Here is a 7,857-nt window from a genome sequence, read left to right as displayed (position 1 = left end):
AGGCCAACAAGATTTCTAGTCTTAAATGGTCAGCCTTGAAATAACTGAGAGCAATATAACACTAGGTGGCAGTAGATCCCTGACTTGAAATTTACAGTCAGCCTGGCACAGTGGCATGAGCCTGAAGTCCCAGCTTCTGAAGAGGCTGAGGCAGGCAGAAAAAAATCTACAGTTAACTCATTGCACTTAAAGAGATTGGCAAAAACACAAAATTATTAAAGGGATTTACACCCTAGTGTTAACTGTTGTTTTTTAATTTTAAGACGGAATCGCACTCTGTTGTCCGGGCTGGAGTGCAATGGCACGATCTCAGCTCACTGCAGCTTCTGCCTCCTGGGTTCAAACAATTCTTCTACCTCAGTTTCCTGAATAGCTGGGATTACAGGCACCAGCCACGATGTCTGGCTAATTGTTGTATTTTTAGTAGAGACCTCACACGTTGGCCAGGCTGATCTTGAACTCCTGACCTCAGGTGATCCCCCCAACTCGGCCTCCCAAAGTTCTGGGATTAAAGGCGAGAACCACCATGCCCAGCCAACATATCTTTTCAAAAAGACCTCCCTTAGAAGCATAATTTTATAGACACATGAACACACATACATACAGCACACCAATTTCTATGCTACTACAGGACAGAAACTACCACTATCAAATGGCTCTTAAGCAGCTTGGTGCTTAGGAAACATCTTTCCAATAATTAGCAATTGGTGAAAATATATTTGCCTAATGAGTTTGGATAAGCAGCAATACGACATTCTGATGACATGAACCATGAAAATATTTACCTTATGAATTTGTGTATAAAGATGAAGAAATAGAACTTTGATTGATTATACAATATTTACGGACAATTTTTTTTTTTTTAATTAGAGATAAAGTCTCACTATATTGCCCAGGCTGGTCTCCAACTCCTGACTTCAAGCAGTCCTCCCACCTTGACCTCTCAAAACGTTTTGATTTGATTTGTATTGGTTTTTAGAGACAGGATCTCACTGTGTCACCCAGGCTAGAGCACAGTAGCACGATCACAGCTCACTGCAGCCTTAAACTCCTGGCCTGAGGCGATCCTCCCACCCTGGCCCTCCTGAGTAGCTGAAACTACGGGAACTTGCACGAGGCCCAGCTAATTTTTTTTGTTTCTTGAGACGGAGTTTTGCTCTTGTTCCCCAGGCTGGAGTGCAATGGCATGGTCTCGCTCACTGGAACCTCCACCTCCCAGGTTCAAGGAATTCTCCTGCCTCAGCCTCCCTCGGAGGCGGAATTACAGGTATGTGCCGCCACGCCTGGCTGATTTTTTTGTATTTTTAGTAGAGATGGAGTTTCACCGTGTTGGCCAGGCTGGTCTCAAATTCCTGACCTCAGGTGATCTGCCCACCTCAGCCTCCCAAAGTACTGGGATTACAGTCATGAGCCACTGTGCCCAGCCTTTTTTTTTTTTTTCTTTCTTTCTTTCTTTCTTTCTTTCTTTCTTTTTTTTTTAATAGAAATGGGTCCTCAGAATGTTGCCCAGGCTATTTGGGAATTCCTGGCCTCAGGTGATCCTCCTCCCTTGGTGTTCCAAACCTCTAGGATTACAGGCATGAGCCACTGGCCCTGGACAGCAAATAATTGTATATAATTATAAACGATGTATATAAATGTTCTTAGGTGTATATTAAAATGATGGCTCTGTTTTAAAAAGAAAATTTCACACAAGAAAACTTTGCTTTAGTACCACACTCACCGTAAACACCATCTGTAGCCCACGGTGTTCAGAGGATTACCTGTTTTCCAGTCTCTGGGCCATTTTGGTTTTATTTCTTATTCATGAGGCTTGAATTATAAACATGAAGTAAACACTGGACTTAGAATTTGGAGCATTTTTCTACTTCAGCTAGTAAACCTCAAAGTTTTGGAAATATTTTTTAAGTTACACATAGGTGATCTATTTCTGTCCTTTTTTCTCTCCAAAACAAATAAAAACAAAATAATTAAACTATTTGACTAGTTAGAGTTTACCTTAGGTAGGAGTTAATGTCCCATCCCATTGATCCAGTTAGGGAATGTTTCACATACCTGTCTACAAAGTTCTCCTGTTCCAGTAACCAATCTGTTTTATAATTAAGTAGCTTACCAAGTATTGCAGTGGCCTGCTCTGCTTCCGTTTGTATTAACAAAAGAAAACGAACTTGTACCAGTATCGCAGACATTACTTTTCTTTGCTGATAGTGACCAATTTTGGAATCTCCCCTGTTATAAATAAATGCTGTCAACCTTCCAAAGCCCAGGAAAAGAAATCCAGACATCTGATAGTTGCCAAACATAGTTTCCACAGCAAATGTGCCATGAGTAATGCTGTTGTTCTCTGCAGCTTCATTCACAGGTTCTGTGATTTGATTATTCAAAACAGGGGTTGGTTGGTTTGGGGGAAAGTAGGACTCTTGCAAGAGGAACCAAGGAAAACACCCTAATAATCTGTCGCGAAAGAGAACCATTGAGATGTTTTTGGCAATGATGCAGGATAGTCAGTGGCAGTTATTTCTTCTGAAAGAGTGTGGTCAATTTTTCTCCTATTTCTACCTCTTTTTTTTTTTTTTTTTTTTGAGACGGAGTTTCACTCTTGTTGCCCAGACTGGAGTGCAATGTGCCATCTCGGCTCACCACAACCTCCGCCTCCCAGGTTCAAGCAATTCTCCTACCTCAGCCTCTCAAGTAGCTAGGACCACAGGCGGGTGGCACCACACCCAGCTAATTTTTGTATTTTTAGTAAGAGACAGGATTTCACCATGTTGACCAGGCTGGTCTTGAACTCCTGACCTCAGGTGATCCACTTGCCTCGGCATCCCAAAGTGCTGGGATTACAGGCATGAGCCACCATGCCTGGCCTCACCTGTATGTCTTAGCTCCCAGTACATCATGTTTTTCTATCAGTATTAGCTACTTATTTTCTTACTTCCCCCATTCATTCAATGAAAATCTTTCTCCATAACTCATTTTCCTTTTTTGGAAATGGCACTCTGTAAACCAGAGGCATTGCCTTTTATTTCTTCTCTTACTGGATTAATTTTTTTGCCTTCCAGGGATTAAAATTAACTACATTCCATAAAGCCCTGGCCGCAGTGGTGGCGAAGGCAGGAGACACAAGGCAGAAGGGATCGAGATTTTCTTCTGGCCATGTGGAAACTTGCTGGGGTGCCGTGGTGGAGCCCTGTTCCCTCTCTGAGCCTGGCACTTGTACCAGGGAGAAAAGGCACTGAATTAGCCAGTCAAGGTCCCTCCTGCCCTAACTTCTAGAGTTCATTTGAGCCCCACAAATCTTCACTGCCTAAGAAGTTCTGATGCGATCCCCAGCTTTCCCTGGTGAGGGACAGCTCCAGGACTGTGCTGACCAGAGCAATCACGGCCTCCTCTCTGGCAGGGTAAATAGCCACAGTCAACGCACATCCACAACCACGCTCCTCCACCACCTTCACTGATCTGTCCTGCCTGCCACAGATCAGTGCCTAACATCAGAGACCGTTTCTGAGGTACAAATACTGGGAACACAGGAAGATGAGCACAAATTCAAAGAGCCAGGGGACAGACCCCACTGTAATCGTTTACCGTCTGTCTCCCTCGGACTGTGCCCCGTTCGACCTTGGGCCCACCCCCTCCTGCTGCCCCACACTTGGCAATCAACTGCACAGAACAGGCACCCAGGAAGTGCCAAAGGGGTGAATAGTTCAGATGTGGATCTATGTGAGAGAAGTGCCCAATGAGCTCATTCTTTAGAAAGGAGGAAATTATCTGACACCACTGTGGGGGTTAGGGAAGACCTAAGATTCAGAAACCCCACGCTAGGAAACGCCTAAGAAACAGAGGAGGGCCGTGGCAGACACCTGCTGTTTCTGGCTGCCAAGTCTCCTTGGCCTTGCTTGTTTGCCTCTCAATTTTCTTTGAATTCACCACCTCTCCCCACTCTAGTCAACCCGTTCGAGTCTCCCTTTCTTTTCTTTTCTTTTCTTTTTTTAAGACAGAGTCTTGCTCCTTCGCCCAGGCTGGAGTGCAGTGGCGTGATCTCGGCTCACTGCAACCTCCACCTCCCAGGTTCAAGGGATGCTCCTGCCTCAGCCTCCCGGTAGCTCGAACTACATGCACCCACCACCATGGCCCATGCCCAGCTAACTTTTTGTATTTTTAGTGGAGACGGGGTTTCATCATGTTAACCAGGATGGTCTTGATCTCCTGACCTCGTGATCCGCCCTCTTCCACCTCCCAAAGTGCTGGGATTACAGGTGTGAGCCACTGCACCCAACTTCAGTCTCCCTTTCAAATCAACCATGTGAGTAACCCCAGCCAGGGGTCCTGCCAGTGGCAACAAGGCCCAGGCCACAGGGACAGACATGTTATAAAGTCTGAGCAAATGAGAGTCCTCCCTAGGACTCTTGCTAGAACTATTGGGATAGGCACTCTTCCCAAGCATCTCCAAACTTGTAGGAGCTGCTGGTGGCCCTTTCATCACCACAGGGAGCTCTAGCCCAAGAATAAAGACAGCCCCAAGGAAAATCAACCCAAGAGATGGAAGGAGATGGTTTCCGGATGCCCTTATGTGAGCCCTTCAATCCAGCCATGCATGACATCCTAGACTTCTCAGTAAGGTGTGTTATAATAATTTCCTTTTTCCCCCTGAAACTAGTTTGAGTTACATTTCTGTCAAGCAAAAGCATCCTAATACAGGCAACAGATTTTTTTTATTAATTGGCCGATTTGCTGGGCGTAGTGGCACATACCTGTAGTCCCAACTATTTGGTATGTGGGAGTATTGCTTGAATCTAGGAGTTGGTATGGGCAACATAGTGAGACTCTATCAAAAGAAAGAAAGAAGAAAGAAAGAAAAGGAAAGAAAGAAAGAAAAAGAAAGAGGAAAGGAAGGAAGGGAGGGAGAGAGAAAGAAGAAAGAAAAGAAAGCGAAAGGAAGGAAGGAGAGAGAAACTGGCAGATTTGAAACAATTGTAGGTTGAAGAGGAAAGACTTATAACAAATAGCTAGGAAAAACAAAACAAAAACAAAAAGCTAGGAATGACACCGTCAGAGGTGGGCTCAAGCGCAGTGGTGGGAGGAGGCCCCCTGCCAGCACCACCCCTGCCCCCGCCCTGCTGATGTGGTCACAGCGAGGGGCTGCAGTAGACAAGAACATTCCTATCATCCTGATGAAGCCAGACACTAGAAACCTCACTCTTTTGTCTTCCTGTTAGCAGGTGTTTGGAAGCCTTCAGTTTCCAAGAGTCTCAGTAAGCGGAGAGCAGGGTCTCTTGGAAGTCCGGCGGGGGGCGGGGGGGGGTGTTTGGCACCTGTTTTGCTGGTAAAATGAGAGGAAGCGCACGTCCCAGTGTGACCAGAGGGAAGTTTCTCCTCTCTTTATGTTATAAATGTCTTGCATAATTTAGCCTCTCTTTTTCTGGTTAAACGTTACCCACAGCTGCCTGCTAGATGGAAAAATGGCCAACAAATCACATCAAGCAGGTATGTGTCAGTGAAGAATTTCCCACTCACCAGCAGGGAGGTTGACCCTTCATTTTAACAACACGGGGTTGGGAGACCATAAAAATCCCTTGCGTGGCAGGTGTAGGGTTGCAATTAATTGTTCCGCATAGATGCTACATGTGTCAGGAAGTAAGGGATTTCTCTGACGATATAATGACCTTCATTCAGCCACCAGATCCTTTAAGCAGGTAACACAAGCCCAGTGGCAGAGCTTTTCTTTATTTTTTCCTTTCAAAAGCCATGTTTTCAGAGATTACAAATTTGTTCTGCTTGCATTGAAGTAGGCCTTAAAAACAAAACAGACATTTGTTTTGTTTGGTTTTGTTTTGTTTTTAAGACGAAGTCTCTCTGTCGCCAGGCTGGAGTGCAATGCCACAATCTCGGCTCACTGCAACCTCCACCTCCTGGGTTCAAGCTATTCTTCTGCCTCAGCCTCCTGAGTACCTGGGACTGTAGGCACATACCACCACACTCAGCTAATTTTTGTACTTTTTTTTTTTTTTTGAGACGGAGTCTCACTCTGTCACCCAGGCTGGAGTCCAATGGCGCAATCTTGGCTCACTGCAACCTTTGCCTCCCAGGTTCAAGTGAGTCTCCTGCCTCAGCCTCCCAAGCAGCTGGGATTACAGGTGCCTGCCACTACGCCCAGCTAATTTTTGTATTTTTAGTAGAGGCAGGTTTTCACCATGTTGGTCCAGGGTAGTCTTGACCTTAGGTGATCTGACCACCTCAGCCTCCCAAAGTGCTGGGATTACAGGCGTGAGCCACCATGCCCAGCTAATTTTTGTACTTTTAGTAGAGATGGGGTTTCACCATGTTGGTCAGGCTGGTCTCGAACTCCTGACCTCAGGTGATCTGCCCACCTCGGTCTCCCAAAGTGCTGGGATTACAGGCGTGAGCCACTGCACCCAGCCCAAAACAGACTTTAATGTCAGTTTTTTCCTCTCAGCATCTCAAAGTACTCGGATTACAAGTGTGAGCCACCATGTCCAGCTGTTGAATGAGTTTTGACAAATACATTCACTTGTGCAAAAGTGCAGAATATTTCCATCACCCTACAATTCCCTCATGCTCCTTTGTGACAAATCTTCTCCCTCAACCCCTGGTTCCAGGCTACCACTGATCTCATTTCTGACCTTACAGTTTGCCTTTTCCATAATTTCTTTCTTTTATTTTCTTTTCTTTCCTGTTTTTGAGATGGAGTCTCACCCTGTCGCCCAGGCTGGAGTGCAGTGGCACAATCTTGGCTCACTGCAACCTCCGCCTCCTGGGTTCAGTTGATTGTCCTGCCTCAGCCTCCTGAGCAGCTGGGACTACAGGCGCCTGCCATCACACCCAGCTGAACTTTTCTATAATTTCATATGAATGGAATCATACAGCATGGACTCATTTTTTTCTGTTTCACAGACCATAAGCGTTTTGAGATCATCCATGTATCAGTAGTTCTTTTTATTGCTGGGTGAATGAAGCACAGCTTGTCCATTCACCAGCTGATAGACATTTTAATTGCTTCCAGTTTTATGCTATCATTAATAAAGCACTTTTAAATATTCATATACAAGGCTTTGAAGGAACATATGTTTTCATTTCTCTTGGATAAATACGTACAAGTTGGATCTCTGGGTATATGATAAATTTATTCTAACTTTATAGGAACCTGCCAAACTATTTCCAGCGGCAATGTATGGGAGTCCCAGTTACTCTATATTCTTGCCAATATTTTGTATAATCAGAATTTTAAATTTTAGCCACTCTAGTGGGTGTTTAGTGAAAGCTCATTGTAGTTTTAATGTTGGCCCCTCATTTGACAGAGAATCATAGGCAGAAGGGTCAGAGTTTGGACTTTGCACCCATGGTCTTTTGAAGGCCATAGGTAGGGGAGGCAACACCCATGGATCCAAGTCAAAATGTGTGGAGAAACTCTTACCCTGTGGAGGAAAAACCCACTTGTGGATTTGTTTCAAAATTTAGTCAGCTGGGCATGGTGGCTCACGCCTGTAATCCCAGCACTTTGGGAGGCTGAGACATATGGATCACTTGAGGTCGGGAGTTTGAGACCAGCCTGAACATCATGGAGAAACCCCATCTCTACTAAAAATACAAAATTAGCTGCGCGTGGTGGCGTATGCCGTAATCCCAGCTACTCAAGAGGGTGAGGCAGGAGAATCACTTGAACCTGGAAGGCAGAGGTTGCAGTGAGCGAAGATATTGCACTCCAGCCTGGGCAACAAGAGTGAAACTCCATCTCAAAAAAAAAAAAAACCAACTTAGTTTAGACCTTTTGAGTTTTCACACGGATGTGAGATATGCCTCCCTCAAATCTTGTGACTACCTTGGCACCTTACCTATCTGATG

The 7,857-nt window shown here is 45.1% G+C and overlaps 1 pseudogene; it reads left to right on the top strand.

Annotated features, from left to right (window-relative positions):
• Positions 1-7,766: 7,766 nt before the first annotated feature.
• Positions 7,767-7,857, top strand: LOC135277152 (small nucleolar RNA U13; annotated as a pseudogene).

The sequence above is a fragment of the Aotus nancymaae genome, unplaced genomic scaffold (genome assembly GCF_030222135.1).
Source record: "Aotus nancymaae isolate 86718 unplaced genomic scaffold, 86718_ANA_hifiasm-v0.15.2.pri h1tg000029l, whole genome shotgun sequence".
Classification (NCBI taxonomy): domain Eukaryota; kingdom Metazoa; phylum Chordata; class Mammalia; order Primates; family Aotidae; genus Aotus; species Aotus nancymaae.
The sequence above is the reverse complement of the archived record's forward strand: the minus strand, read 5'-3'. Positions and strand labels throughout refer to the sequence as shown.